Here is a 12,191-nt window from a genome sequence, read left to right as displayed (position 1 = left end):
TGATTCTTGTCCTCTTGCAGTCCCCTTCATCATCTCTTTCACTCTTCCTGAAGGCTCATGATTCTCCTGAGTTGAGGATTTGGCTGCAAGAGAATGCAGGGAATCCAAACATCATTGCCAGGAGAATATTCTCTGAATAAAATGCTTCTCAAGACATGCTTCCACTGCTGAGAATAAAAAGCAAGGTCTGGACCCAGGCCAATATTTGTAAACAATACAAATACCAAGTTGTGTTTGTAAGCAATGGTGTGAAGAATTTCTTGTTGGCAGATAACACCTGTTCATTTAGTTTGAATCCCCATTTTAGGCAGTTGAAATAATATTCATAACCTATAAAATGGCATATTACTGGTGCTCACCTCTATTATATTTCACATACCATATATAACAGTAAATAAGATTGTCCTTGAAACTGGAAATAGTGAGGCAAAAATCGGGCGGTCATCTTATATGCCAGGTGAAAAATTTTCATCATACCGTATGACCCTTGTATCTGTGGAGAATAGGTTCTAAGCCCCACATTGGATCCCTAGGGAGTCTGTTTGGGGACACCACACTCTTTACTATCAAGCCCTTCTGATGTTTTTTTGTCTGTCAGCGGATGTGAAGACTCTAGAGATACTTGCCTTCTTTCCCTAGAGTTATTTGGTTTTCCCCCCTAGAGATATACTTGTATGTACTGGAAACTGGAAAGAGTGAGGCAAAACTTGGGTGTCATTTTATACACCCAGCATATGACAAATGCCAGAAAAATAGCCCAAAATATCAATCTTGTCTTGTATGCAAGTCGCCTTATATGCTCTTATCTATAGTAATTGGAAAGTTAGAACTTTGGAACTTTACCAGTCTCTACTTCATGAAAGAATAGTCAGAGTCCCATATTTTGACAGAATCTCTGTCCCTTCCTTTTCCTCCCTCAAACTTGCTCAGGTTTATTTGGGTTGCTACACCACTATACCTGTACTGCTGCTAAACCTCCTCCTCCTGCTACAATTAAGCACTCTTCTGCCACACATCATTAAGGGAAGTGAGTGTTCCCTAAATGATGGGAAGCCAGATTGGGATGCATTGTGTAAAACTGTGTGTACATATTGTCAAATTTGATAATCAATCAACACTCATGTTTATTGATGTAGTTTACACTATCAGAAAGGTTTTTCCAGAAATAAACCACTGACTGAAGCCTAAGGGCTGAAATAGACATAACCATATCTAGCTGCCTCACATTTTCATCTATGTTTCAGAATAGGTACAGAGCCCCCAGCCCAAATTTTAAATGTCTCCTTAATATTACAGCTTCATCCTGGATGAGGTCAACTTTTTCTACCCTAGAGTAAAAAAAAAAAAAGGCCAGTTTGCTAAATAAAAGATAGGATCTGACTGTACCCCAGCGCTAGCCAAATTGCTGCTTTTTTCCATTGCCTTGGGAGCACTAGCTAATTGCACAGGCATTGGTTGATGCTGATGCAGGGTCATTAGCACAAGTGCTAGAGAATTGTTGGATCCTGCCCGCAGATTTAAACTAATGTCTGTTTTGGCCCTAAGACAGAACCAACGAATGCATGACTTGAAAGGTGTAGTGACTTGACAGGACGGTTGATATCCTGTTAATTAATTAAAAGTGCTAAAATGAATAAAAAGAGCAGGATAGTTACTACCTTCTTAGTGATGTTTCTGTAAAAGTATTTATGCCTATCTTCATCAGCTTCCTCCCCCAAAATATAGCAGTCAAAGGTTTAGTGGGCAAGCAAGCTAATCCATTCAAAAGCAACACTACCCACTGCACAGAACTAACAGATAACCAATTTAGATAAATGCTCAGATATGGCAACTTCTCTGTAGTTCTTTGTCAACTTCTTTCCTATAATCCCACCAGATGTTCCCAGCAATGCGTGTGGCTTCTTCTTTCTTTGTATAACACCATTCCCCATCCATTGCCTGCATGTTAGAGAAGCTGTATGTGTTTTTGGAAGATGCTAGAACAACATTATCCTCCTGTAAATTCCAGGCTGATGGGGCCTAATGTCACCTGCTTCATTCAGCAGGAGCAATTAAGAGGCTGGCAAGCAGAGAAATAACCATCAAAGCATCTGTTTAGCTACCTCTGTCTTCACCATCAAGTTTGTGAGTAACAAGTGAAGTAAGAAGGATAGGGACCAGAGCTGTGATTCCTGGATTGCAAAGCCAACCCCGCCACTACTTCCACCATCCTTCTCTTCATCACTGGAGATACCATCCAAATAAAATGCTTACACCAATTCAGTGATCTGTTCCACAGTGGCAACTGTCCATTTGACTGTTCTAACAGATCTGCAAGTACGCTCTTTTGCCAATCTTTCCACTGGCATTAATGTGGTACTCCATGAGTGCAACTGAGCACAAATGGAGAGGGACCCTATGGCTGCAATCTGAATCACACCAAGGTAAGTAGTCCAGCCTTCTGCTTCTCAAAGTGTCCAAACAGATGCCTTTGCGAAGCCCACAGGAGCTTGAAAGCAACAGTCTTTGCCCACTGGAGCAACTCAGCAGCTGACATTTATTGGTAGAGAGCCTCTGAATTGGAAAATTCTAATAGTCATTACAACTGCTAACCTTTGAAATACCCATTTCCTCTACACTGAGAGTTATCTTTCCATTCCCTTTCTTAATGTTTCTTAGCATGGAATTGGCCTTTTCACAGCTGCTGCTGCACACTAAGTAACTTTTTACTGACTACTCCAGGAGCATTTTGCTGGCTAGTCATGGCCAGTTCAATTAGGACATTTGTCCCAGATTAGGTCACTTAACTTACTTAAACTGATCCTCTTTTTTCCTGCTTTGTTGCCTATTTACACAATCCAGATATGCCCTTTCAGAACTCCTCACAGTCTGCATGGATTTTTATCACCATGGCTAATTTGATGTCAGTTATGGATGATGGAACTCTTGGACGACAAGACTGTCTGTTCCCTTTCAAAGGCAGCATTGACAGAGCTGCCCTTATGCAGGCAGGGCTGACGGCATTGTAGCCGTCCAGCAAATCACTTGGCGTATAAAATGAAGTCTCAAGGTTTGAAGGTCTGAAGTCAAGCTGGTAATTGAGGCAAAAAGCAGGGAGAGGCTGTTTGAGGGCAGCTCAGTCAATGCCGGAGGGACAAGTTGCTCTCACTGAGTAGCCAAGTCACTGTCAGTAAATTGGTAGGCTTATCCTTGGATACTCTGGGTGCTTTGTTTCCACAGACCTCTTCTGATGTCTTAGCTGCAGTTCCATCCAGAGTGCTGCTGCTGAAGAATAGCAAGAAGCAGGCCAACAGCTTCTTTTGAAACATTGGATAGTGGCATAGAATCATAGAATAGTAGAGCTGGAAGGGGCCAGAGGGCCATCAGGATCCAACCCCCTGCTACTGCAGGGCACCAGGGTAAACCATCCCTCGCAGATGGCTGACCAGCTGCAAGTAAGGCTTCTGGTTCCCAGTCCTAGAATCCAAATGGATTGATACTGCAGATGTTTTACAAGAGGAAATAAGAGAGCCAAGTAATAGGTGGGGCTATACCACCTATGACAAAAAAAATTGTTCACCTTTTACATTATTGCCAGTAGAATATCCCACAATGCATCACAATTAACTATGCATGTAGGCATCAGAACCAAGTCATGTTTGGAAGTCAAGTGATGCTCATAGCCTGTTTCCATGGAAACCAGTGGAAGCCATATGTGCCCTCATCTAAGAGAAGGATTTAGAACTAAATAAACTGCTGATATATCTTTGAGTCAGAAGTGGGAATATCCATACCAGAACAGTATTGTCTGTAGATTTGTGATGAAGTGGTTCCCCCACCACCACCTGTGCCTTTTAACAACAGCAACTGTGATATCCCAAGTTGCTGCACCAGATGTTGTTTATGAAATGGGTGATTGCGTACTGCTGTATGTTTCAAGAAGGAAGCATTAAAGTGTCAGGCATCTCTCTTTACATCTTCCAGTTTGACTTACTGTAAATGAATTGAATACTCACTGGATATACTGCAAGACATTTCAGCTTTAAGACCTGCTTATAAGATTTGTATTACACCTTTGTGCTATTTTATTGTAATAGAGACACATTAGAGACCTAGCTGGGAGTAGAAGAAATTCTCATAAAATAGCATCCTTACAAGCTATAAGAAATTTATGCTTAGAGGGGATACAAATTGCATCCCGTCTCTGCCTCTAGCAGAGCATTCTAGCAAGTCCCCAATTTGCTACCCGTTTCCATCTTACAGCACTGCTAAGGGATGATTGAAAGTTGATTTTCTAGGATAAGTCTGATTCCTTTACATGTTTAAGTAGTATGCCAGTATACTGAAGAAGATGAAAGAGAGTCAAAATATCAGACATGCCCAACTCCTATCTCTTTCAAACTGAGAAAGAAGATCAAGCAAACAGGAGTAGGGTTGCTATCTCAGCTGTGCTGGTGGATTTCTTGGTTCCATAAATAAATACAGAGCCCCATATTGTCTGTGAGAGACCGTGATATATCCTTTTCCTAAAAGCCTAAAACAATGTCCTTACCCTCTAACTACTGGTCAGTCTTGCTTCTTCCTTTTGTCTTCAAACTCTTGGAGTGTGCTTTTCAGTTGTGTTGTCTTCACTTGCTCTTTCAAGCTATGTGCTTCACCCATCCAGCTGTTTTTACTCTCTGGTTTAACTGGTTTTCCCAGTTAAACTTCCCTGCTACAATTATAGATGACCTTCTTGGAGCCAGATCCAAAGTCGATATTCTGTCCAGATCCAACTTGCCCTTTTGTTGACCATTGGTCATCCTCTTCTCCTTGTCCACCTATGTGTCTTAGGAATATAGGATGCTACCGTATGCCAAGTCATACTCTTGGTCCATCTAGCTGAGAACTGTTTACACTGACTCTCCAGGAATTCCCTTAGGTTTCAGAAGCTCTGTTTTCCTTCCTGTCAGACTGCTCACTCAATATTTCCCCCAGGGAAAGCCCCACCTCTTCTGCCTTGCCTTGGTCCCTCGGGCTCCCTTGGGTTTCTGCTCTTTGTTGCCTACTACACCCTTCTTTGCATTGCAATGAGTCATGTCGCCAAATGTCATGCCTTTTAACAACATGTATTGATGACACCTACCTATAAGAGCTGAGGTCAGATCTTTTCTCCTTCCGTCTAGTCTCATATCCACCCACTAATGCTAAGAATTTCTCCTGTCATTTCTTCTGCCCAGATGCTCCTTATATCCAACAGCAGCATCACTGTTCATAAGAGTAAATGGCTTTAAGGTAAGGAGCCATAAATTTTCCCAAAGGCACTCAGTACAGTGCTATAGACACTGAGAATGTACATTGGCAGTCATACTGACATATGGAATATACCAACTTTCTTCTGTTTATGTAGAAAGAAAGGAGCTACTGTAGAAAGAAAGGAGCTACTGCAAGATAGCAACCCCAAGGGAACAATCTTTACTATGCAGCCAAGTGCCCTCCAGGTTATGGAACAGTATATAAATGTAAGAAAGAAAGAATAAATTAAGAGAATGCTTCAGGTGAAACCATGACTGATTGGGGAACAGGTGAAGGTAGGAACTGGGGTCTGAATGGTACAGCAACATTTTTGTTAGCTTCAGCAGGATTGGAGGGTGCCATTTGGGTTCCATGTTATGTTTGCTTCTTTATTTAAAAGTATTTCTATATCCAGAAATCTTCACCAATAAAACTATAATATCAATGTAAAAGTATTCAAGATAAAAATACAAAAATAACTAAATTGTACTAAAACTCCACCAATGACAATCCATTGAAAATCACAATAAGTGTCACAACCATCAAATACCAAGATACATAATAACGTTTTCAACATATTGGCATCTTGGCTGGCATGAGTCTTATTAGGGGGAGGGTGGCATCACCCAGGAAAGGCCCCTTTCTTGGTTGTCACTAGAAGGACTTTTGTGGAATAGTGCATCCTCTGATGATGATCTCTGTGACAATGCCATTATATATACGGGAAGACCTTGGGCTGGCACTCCTTCTAAATCTTGATTGCATAATAATACTTAACTTTTTCCCAAATAAACATTATTGCAGTTTTCTCAGCATATTTAAACTCACAAAAATGACTAAGTGGAGCACATCAGGAAAAGCCTGATGGGAGGTAGGGAAAGTTAGAAGGATGCTTTCAATTTCTTCTCCATATTGCTAAGAAATGCTAAGGGCAGAGAAATACTGACAGAGAACAAGCAAAACTTCAGTGCCTTTTCTGTTTTGACCACTGAGTGGCAGGAGCACAGCAAGCTCCACTTGATTGGGAGTGTTCAAAAGGTTAAAATGTTACCCAAAATGAGATGCTGTACTTTATGTGCAACACTGACTCACCCTCCTTGGCTGTTCTTACCACTTTGAAGGCTAACAAAATATGCCAGAATAAATTCTTTACTCTTTCAGGTGCCACAAGACTCTTAGTGTTTGTTTATTAATTTGTTTATAAGCTGCCTTTCTGACCCAGGTCTAGGCAGCAACATACAAGTTTAAAAGTACCAATGCAAGAGTATATAATAAGAAAACTTTAAAATTCAAAAGTGCAAAAGACAACTGCATGCTAGAATATAATTCAGCCAGTGTAAACATATTCCTAGCCAGAGCAATAAATATCGGTAAAACAGAACCATGACTAATATGGCACATCAGTTTTAAGCCATTTGAGGCAGGGAGATTTGGAATGCCTTTATAAATACTGCAGTTGAGAGAGAGCAATTCCACATCCATTGGGAGGGAGTTCCATAATGTATGGACCACTACTAAGATATCATTTGCTGATGGAAATGTATGCATATCTTAATCTTTCTTCCCAGTTCTAATTGTGAGGTTTTCTCTAACTCTGCAAACAATAACAGATAACTACAATAACAGATAACTAACTGCAAACAATAACAGATAACTAGCTTGGATCCCTCAGAGTAATCCTTGTTTGGAGGCTTTTCAAGATGTATTAAAGTGTGTGTGCGTGCATGCATGCACACACATCTTAAATCCATTCTCTGAACCGGAGGTGCAAAATTGCCATCCTGCAGACCTTTCTTGTCCAGATGGGCAGTCCCTTCCCAGGCATGGGCCACCCACCACTTATATTGTGCTGCACAGTGGGTAGGGAAAGACAATTTTCGTCAGGATGGCTGGTGGGGTGTTACCGTCTACTCTCCATTTGTTGTGATCCTGATGAATAAACCAGACTGAGCTGAAGTCATCGATGAAGCAGATATATTTAGATTTCAATGGACTATTTATTGCAAAGTCTTTAGGATCAATTATGGTTACTTTGCTTGAGTAATCATCTTAGAAGCTTAGAAGTGTATGTGTTTTAAAGGGAAGCCAGCATAACGACAGCTTTATTGACAGTTATACAAGTTTAGATTCTTAATGGTAGCTCTGAAAGTTGCGAGCTGCACTAAAATGCCAAGAATTGGCAATGTGGAGTTGTAAATATTTTTGAAAAGGAGTTCTGCTCCTTGTTTTATTTCTCCCCCTTTGTCAGTGAAGATTCCTAAGTAACCTCTTTCTTCATAAATAAATTTATTCTTTATGTCCATGTCGCTTGCCTTTACAACTCAGCTTCATTTAACCATCAGAAAGATACTCATAGGAACAACAGCTCCTCTTCTGCTTTCATTCTGAGATTTTCACAACTCTTTATAGAATTCACTTTACAAATACAGGCAGTACATATGGGCTGAGGACAGAAATTGTCCTACTGATTGGGTTCTGTTTTGTAAACCATAAAACTGCATACTCTTTCCAGGAGAACAAGTATATTTTATTAGTGGCCAAGTGATTAAACCTCAGCATAGCCTTCTTATTTTGGCTGCACCTAACTGGACAACAGCTTATTTGGCTGGTTGCCACAAGAATAATGTAGATTTTCTGTGGAGTGAATGTTTACAAGGGAGTGTCAGAGGAAATCGGTCTGAATCGATACAAATATTCAACAGAAAGTGATGCACTGGAATTCAGGTAATGGTACAAAAATGCACAGGCAATATTATTCCATAAAAACAAGTCACAAACCAGCAGCTTTTCATGTTGTTTTAAGAGAATGGAAATTATCTGAAGGAGGCATAATATCCCACAGTATACACCTATATCACTTGTCAGCTAGTCAAACAGGTTCTAGCATTTCAAAAGCCTGTATAAATACCTACAAGGCCCATTAATGATAAACAGAGGTGAAATTGGGATGAGTATACACACCATGAGCAGCCATCATTCTTTCACATTTCTGTCAGTCATCCAAAAAAGCAATCACCTGCCTGAAGTCTGCGTGACTGTCAGTCACATTAGTAGTTGATGCTCAGGCTGACTGCAGTAGCAGCAGACAAAGCGGTAAGAGTGGATGCCACTGTAAGTGCTTTTGTGCTATTTGCTGCCACTTTAATAAGCTTTCTTTATAGCAAAGGTGAAAAGGACTGCTAATCAGCTGAAGCAGGGTTTTCAAGGTTCGTGCTTTAACCAAAAGTTGACCTGCCTGTTAGTTCTTCTCCGACCATGTCCAAAGCTCAGTTTTGGCAGTGTCATAAACAATGGGGTAGGTAGGGCTGAGCCTAAAATATTAAAATCATATTTAATTTACAGTGCAAAACTGCACATATTCAGTGGTTTTTCTCCCCCATCTCCTCTGGACAGGGGTGACCAGCTTTCTAACATATCAAGAATGTGGAAGCAGTTCTAAAGCATAGAATCATAGTTGGAGGGTGAAGAGAAATCTCAGTTCTGTGATTCGCAACTCAAATAATACACATGGTCATGAAGGAGAAGCCTGCAGTATGATTAAATCCAGAGACTAAAACTGTCCACTGTGCCACAAAACAGGTGTTGTGCCTCAGTTGTATAACCTTATTCCCTGCATAGTTGATATCCTTCTAGGTTACTCCCATAGACAAAAGTGAGGATGATGATAATTATTGTAAAATGATCCTCTTCTGTCTGAAAGGATCTTAGATATTGTATGTTCCCTGTTAGATCTGCAGCTCTACCACAGACTAACAATTTTCAGGGCTTCTTAAAAGGAAGCCATGATGTTACTTTATCTATTTCAAAGGCTTCCATGTCTCTTTCCAAAATATATATTTTCCCATGACAGCATATAAATACAGCAAAAGCATTTAAAAAGAAATGTCAGTGTTTAAAATAATAAAACAAAGGGAATATTATACATTGTTCAGGCCTACTGTCATCATTATTTATTTCATTTCTATACCTCCCAATAGCTAAACTTCTCTGGGTGGTTTCCAGCACCATATAGAATGCAATAGAAATACAGTGTAAAAATGCAGATAAAGTAAAAACATTATAAATATCCCACTGTATGCTCTACAAGTATTACAGATGACCATTAATAACTGTAAGCCACCAGTAAAATGTTTGCCAGCTAACCCATGCATTTATACTTGAATAAGCTTGCTCAGGTCCAAACTTCACAGTGGGCTGGTTCGCACGACTTGACAACCATCATAGGCTGTTTAATCCCTGATGAGCAATGGTATGTACTGGCTGCCATTCTGAATAGTATGAGTGTGTGGGTTGTGGGGGGCTGCCATCCCATCTGAACCCAGCCGTCACAGGATACCTTAACAATCCTGGCTTGCAGTAGGATTATGTGAGTGTTTTAACCCTCATATAATCTCTGAGGACAAGGCTGCCATGATACAACAATCCTTGACTGGAGGATCCATATTCAGATACAACCAAAAGGTACTGCAGGTAATTATGCACATTGAAAAAACAAAACCTTGAAATAACATTGGAAGGGGCATGGGAAGCAGATCATAACAGGTGCCTTGTAACATAGCACAGCGACAGGATATTTTCATCAGGATTCTGGTGTGGGGAAAAAGATCTTAATAATCCTCCCACCTTGTTATGGTGCCAGTCCTGATCAGACTCTTCTCCCCTGTGACATCTGTTTACAACACAGTTCTGTGCATCCACCCACAGGTAAGTGTATATTTTATTGCACCCATAATGCTTTTTAAAGAGAATTGTACCATAGCAAACTATCCATTTCACTTAACATGTAGTTTGGCACCAACACACTTTTGGTAATATTTCTTTGAAGACCTATGTGAGAGAATTGACTTAAGAGTTTTCTCATGCATAATGCAGTTCTGTTTTGTTGTTGATTTTAAATTCCCACATTGCTCAATTGAACAGAATTTGATTTTACACTGGCTTGCTTCTCTTTCTTTTCAATAGTGCATCAACAATGTCCTGAAGTGATACATCCTACATTACAAGGCATTCTTAGTGCCACTTGGGAAAACATCCTAAGTCTTGGAAGATGCCTACTCCACCTGCAAACTCAGTTCTTCTCTTTTTTTCTCCTTCCCTAAATGCTACTTTCAACTTGTTACATTGTGCATCTTAACTCACACAGTCACTCATTTAACACTTGAGTAACACCTTTCTCTGTGTACTCAAAAAAATTAATAAGCAAGTAGTTACCGTACTTGGCAAGGGCTTTTATGATGAAATAAATCTGTCGACAGTTCTTGTTGCATGTTCTGCTGGTTGAGCTCACAGAGATGATTATATTGTATTATATTAGAGGGGAGGCAGGGAACGGTGCTTCCTTTCCCAAGATTCATTAGTTCTGTGCCATAATCCTACCGAAGTCTGGCATGCATTTCACATGAATGTTATTTTCTCAGATTAGGAATGAATGCTGGTAAGGCACCATTAGGGTTTCAGGTTCTCTGTCAGACTTGCCTGCAAAATCCCCATTTGCTTTATTCTGCAAGGCAAAGCAAGAGGCAAAGAATCTGTAAGCCCATGAAAATCAGAGAGCTGTGTTTCAGTTTTAAACTTAATTCCCTTCATCTACTTTCCCACCCCCTACCCCTGTCAGAATAATAAAAACTCGTTTTATGTTTATACTTAATGAGGAGCACAATGAATGTGGAGGTGGCTTCTGTCTGCTGGAATTACCAGGGGAGAGGAAAAGTAAGATTGTGCTGTTGCCAATTTATGTTTGCATTCTACATGTTTATGTCTAAATTATGGGAAGTAGTGTGGCAAATAATTGGGGCAGTTCAACATTCCTATTCCCCCATAGGGAGAGATACTTGCTTCTGCACAAATTCTTCTTGTTCCTTTTGCCTTTTACTTCTCTGTAAGTCAGCAACATTTATCCCATGAAGTGTGCCCTGAAAACAAATCATGTTAGACCTTACACACCCAAATTTTCATCTTCTTCATTTCCCTGTCTCTGTGGAAGAAAACAGTTTATTTCCTCTCTCCTGCTGCCTATCATTGGTCTTTCATTTTCTACTGTGTCTGTACTCTTGTTCATGGTAAGAAGAAGTGTTGTAGAGAAGGAGAGGATCTTGTAAGCTCTCTCCTAGGAAGATCCAATGCAGGAAATCTGACAGAGCACCCCCTGTGTTGCCGAGATGAGATTTGTGAACAGGTTGAAGGAACAAAGATGGTTAATGAAAGGCTTGGATTGCCAAATGGTCCCAATATCCAGTGTTTGCAATGGAAATTAGTTGTCATACCCCTGCTTGTCCAATGGAAATTAGTTGTCATACCCTAGTGACCTTTTTATCTGCTGCAGGCAAGTGGAAATGGCTTCTCCCTGGTGCCCAATTTCCTTGATGACAATGTCTGAAAGCATTTCTACAAGTGATTCACAGTATAGATTGGATAGGTCTACCCAGAAAAACATTCACCATCTTACAGTCTTAGGGTGCCTTTTAGTCTCCTTCATATCCATTCTGAATCCTGTAAATATAATGTAAAATATGTAGGGCAGGAGTTTTAGAATAAACTCTAAATTATTGGCCCTTCCAACTCTGTGATTTTGTTCTGTCTGGCTCTTTATTTTACCAGTATGAACATTCAAATGCTAGATTTAGTGCTGCTTGTGAAAATGCTGCAAAGTACTTTACCATAAGCAGTGCTCCTTTTTATATCAACATAAGCACAATGAGCTAGGAAATTGTGGTTTTGATTAAGTTAGAGGAAGGTATGAAGAGTTAGGATATTAGGCCCAGAATATAGATCCATGGTGAATAACATGTAGATCTTCCACTGTCTTCCTGGGGTGTATTTACATGATAAACATATATCAGTTTTATATTAGTTTACTTTTAATGGCTTCATTGGGAGAATCTTGAACATTGTAATTTGATGGGAGTCCTGAGAATTCTGTTAGACATTCCTAGTCTCCC

At 40.1% G+C, this 12,191-nt stretch overlaps 1 protein-coding gene across 1 annotated transcript in view; it reads left to right on the top strand.

The window, feature by feature from the left end:
* Nucleotides 1–12,191, top strand: part of SLC6A5 (solute carrier family 6 member 5) — a 73,090-nt gene that overhangs the window by 46,598 nt on the left and 14,301 nt on the right. The gene's annotated exons all lie outside the window — the stretch shown is intronic.

This window comes from Varanus komodoensis, unplaced genomic scaffold, assembly GCF_004798865.1.
Source record: "Varanus komodoensis strain SLA01 unplaced genomic scaffold, ASM479886v1 scaffold16, whole genome shotgun sequence".
Classification (NCBI taxonomy): domain Eukaryota; kingdom Metazoa; phylum Chordata; class Lepidosauria; order Squamata; family Varanidae; genus Varanus; species Varanus komodoensis.
This window is presented reverse-complemented; position numbering and strand designations above follow the sequence as displayed.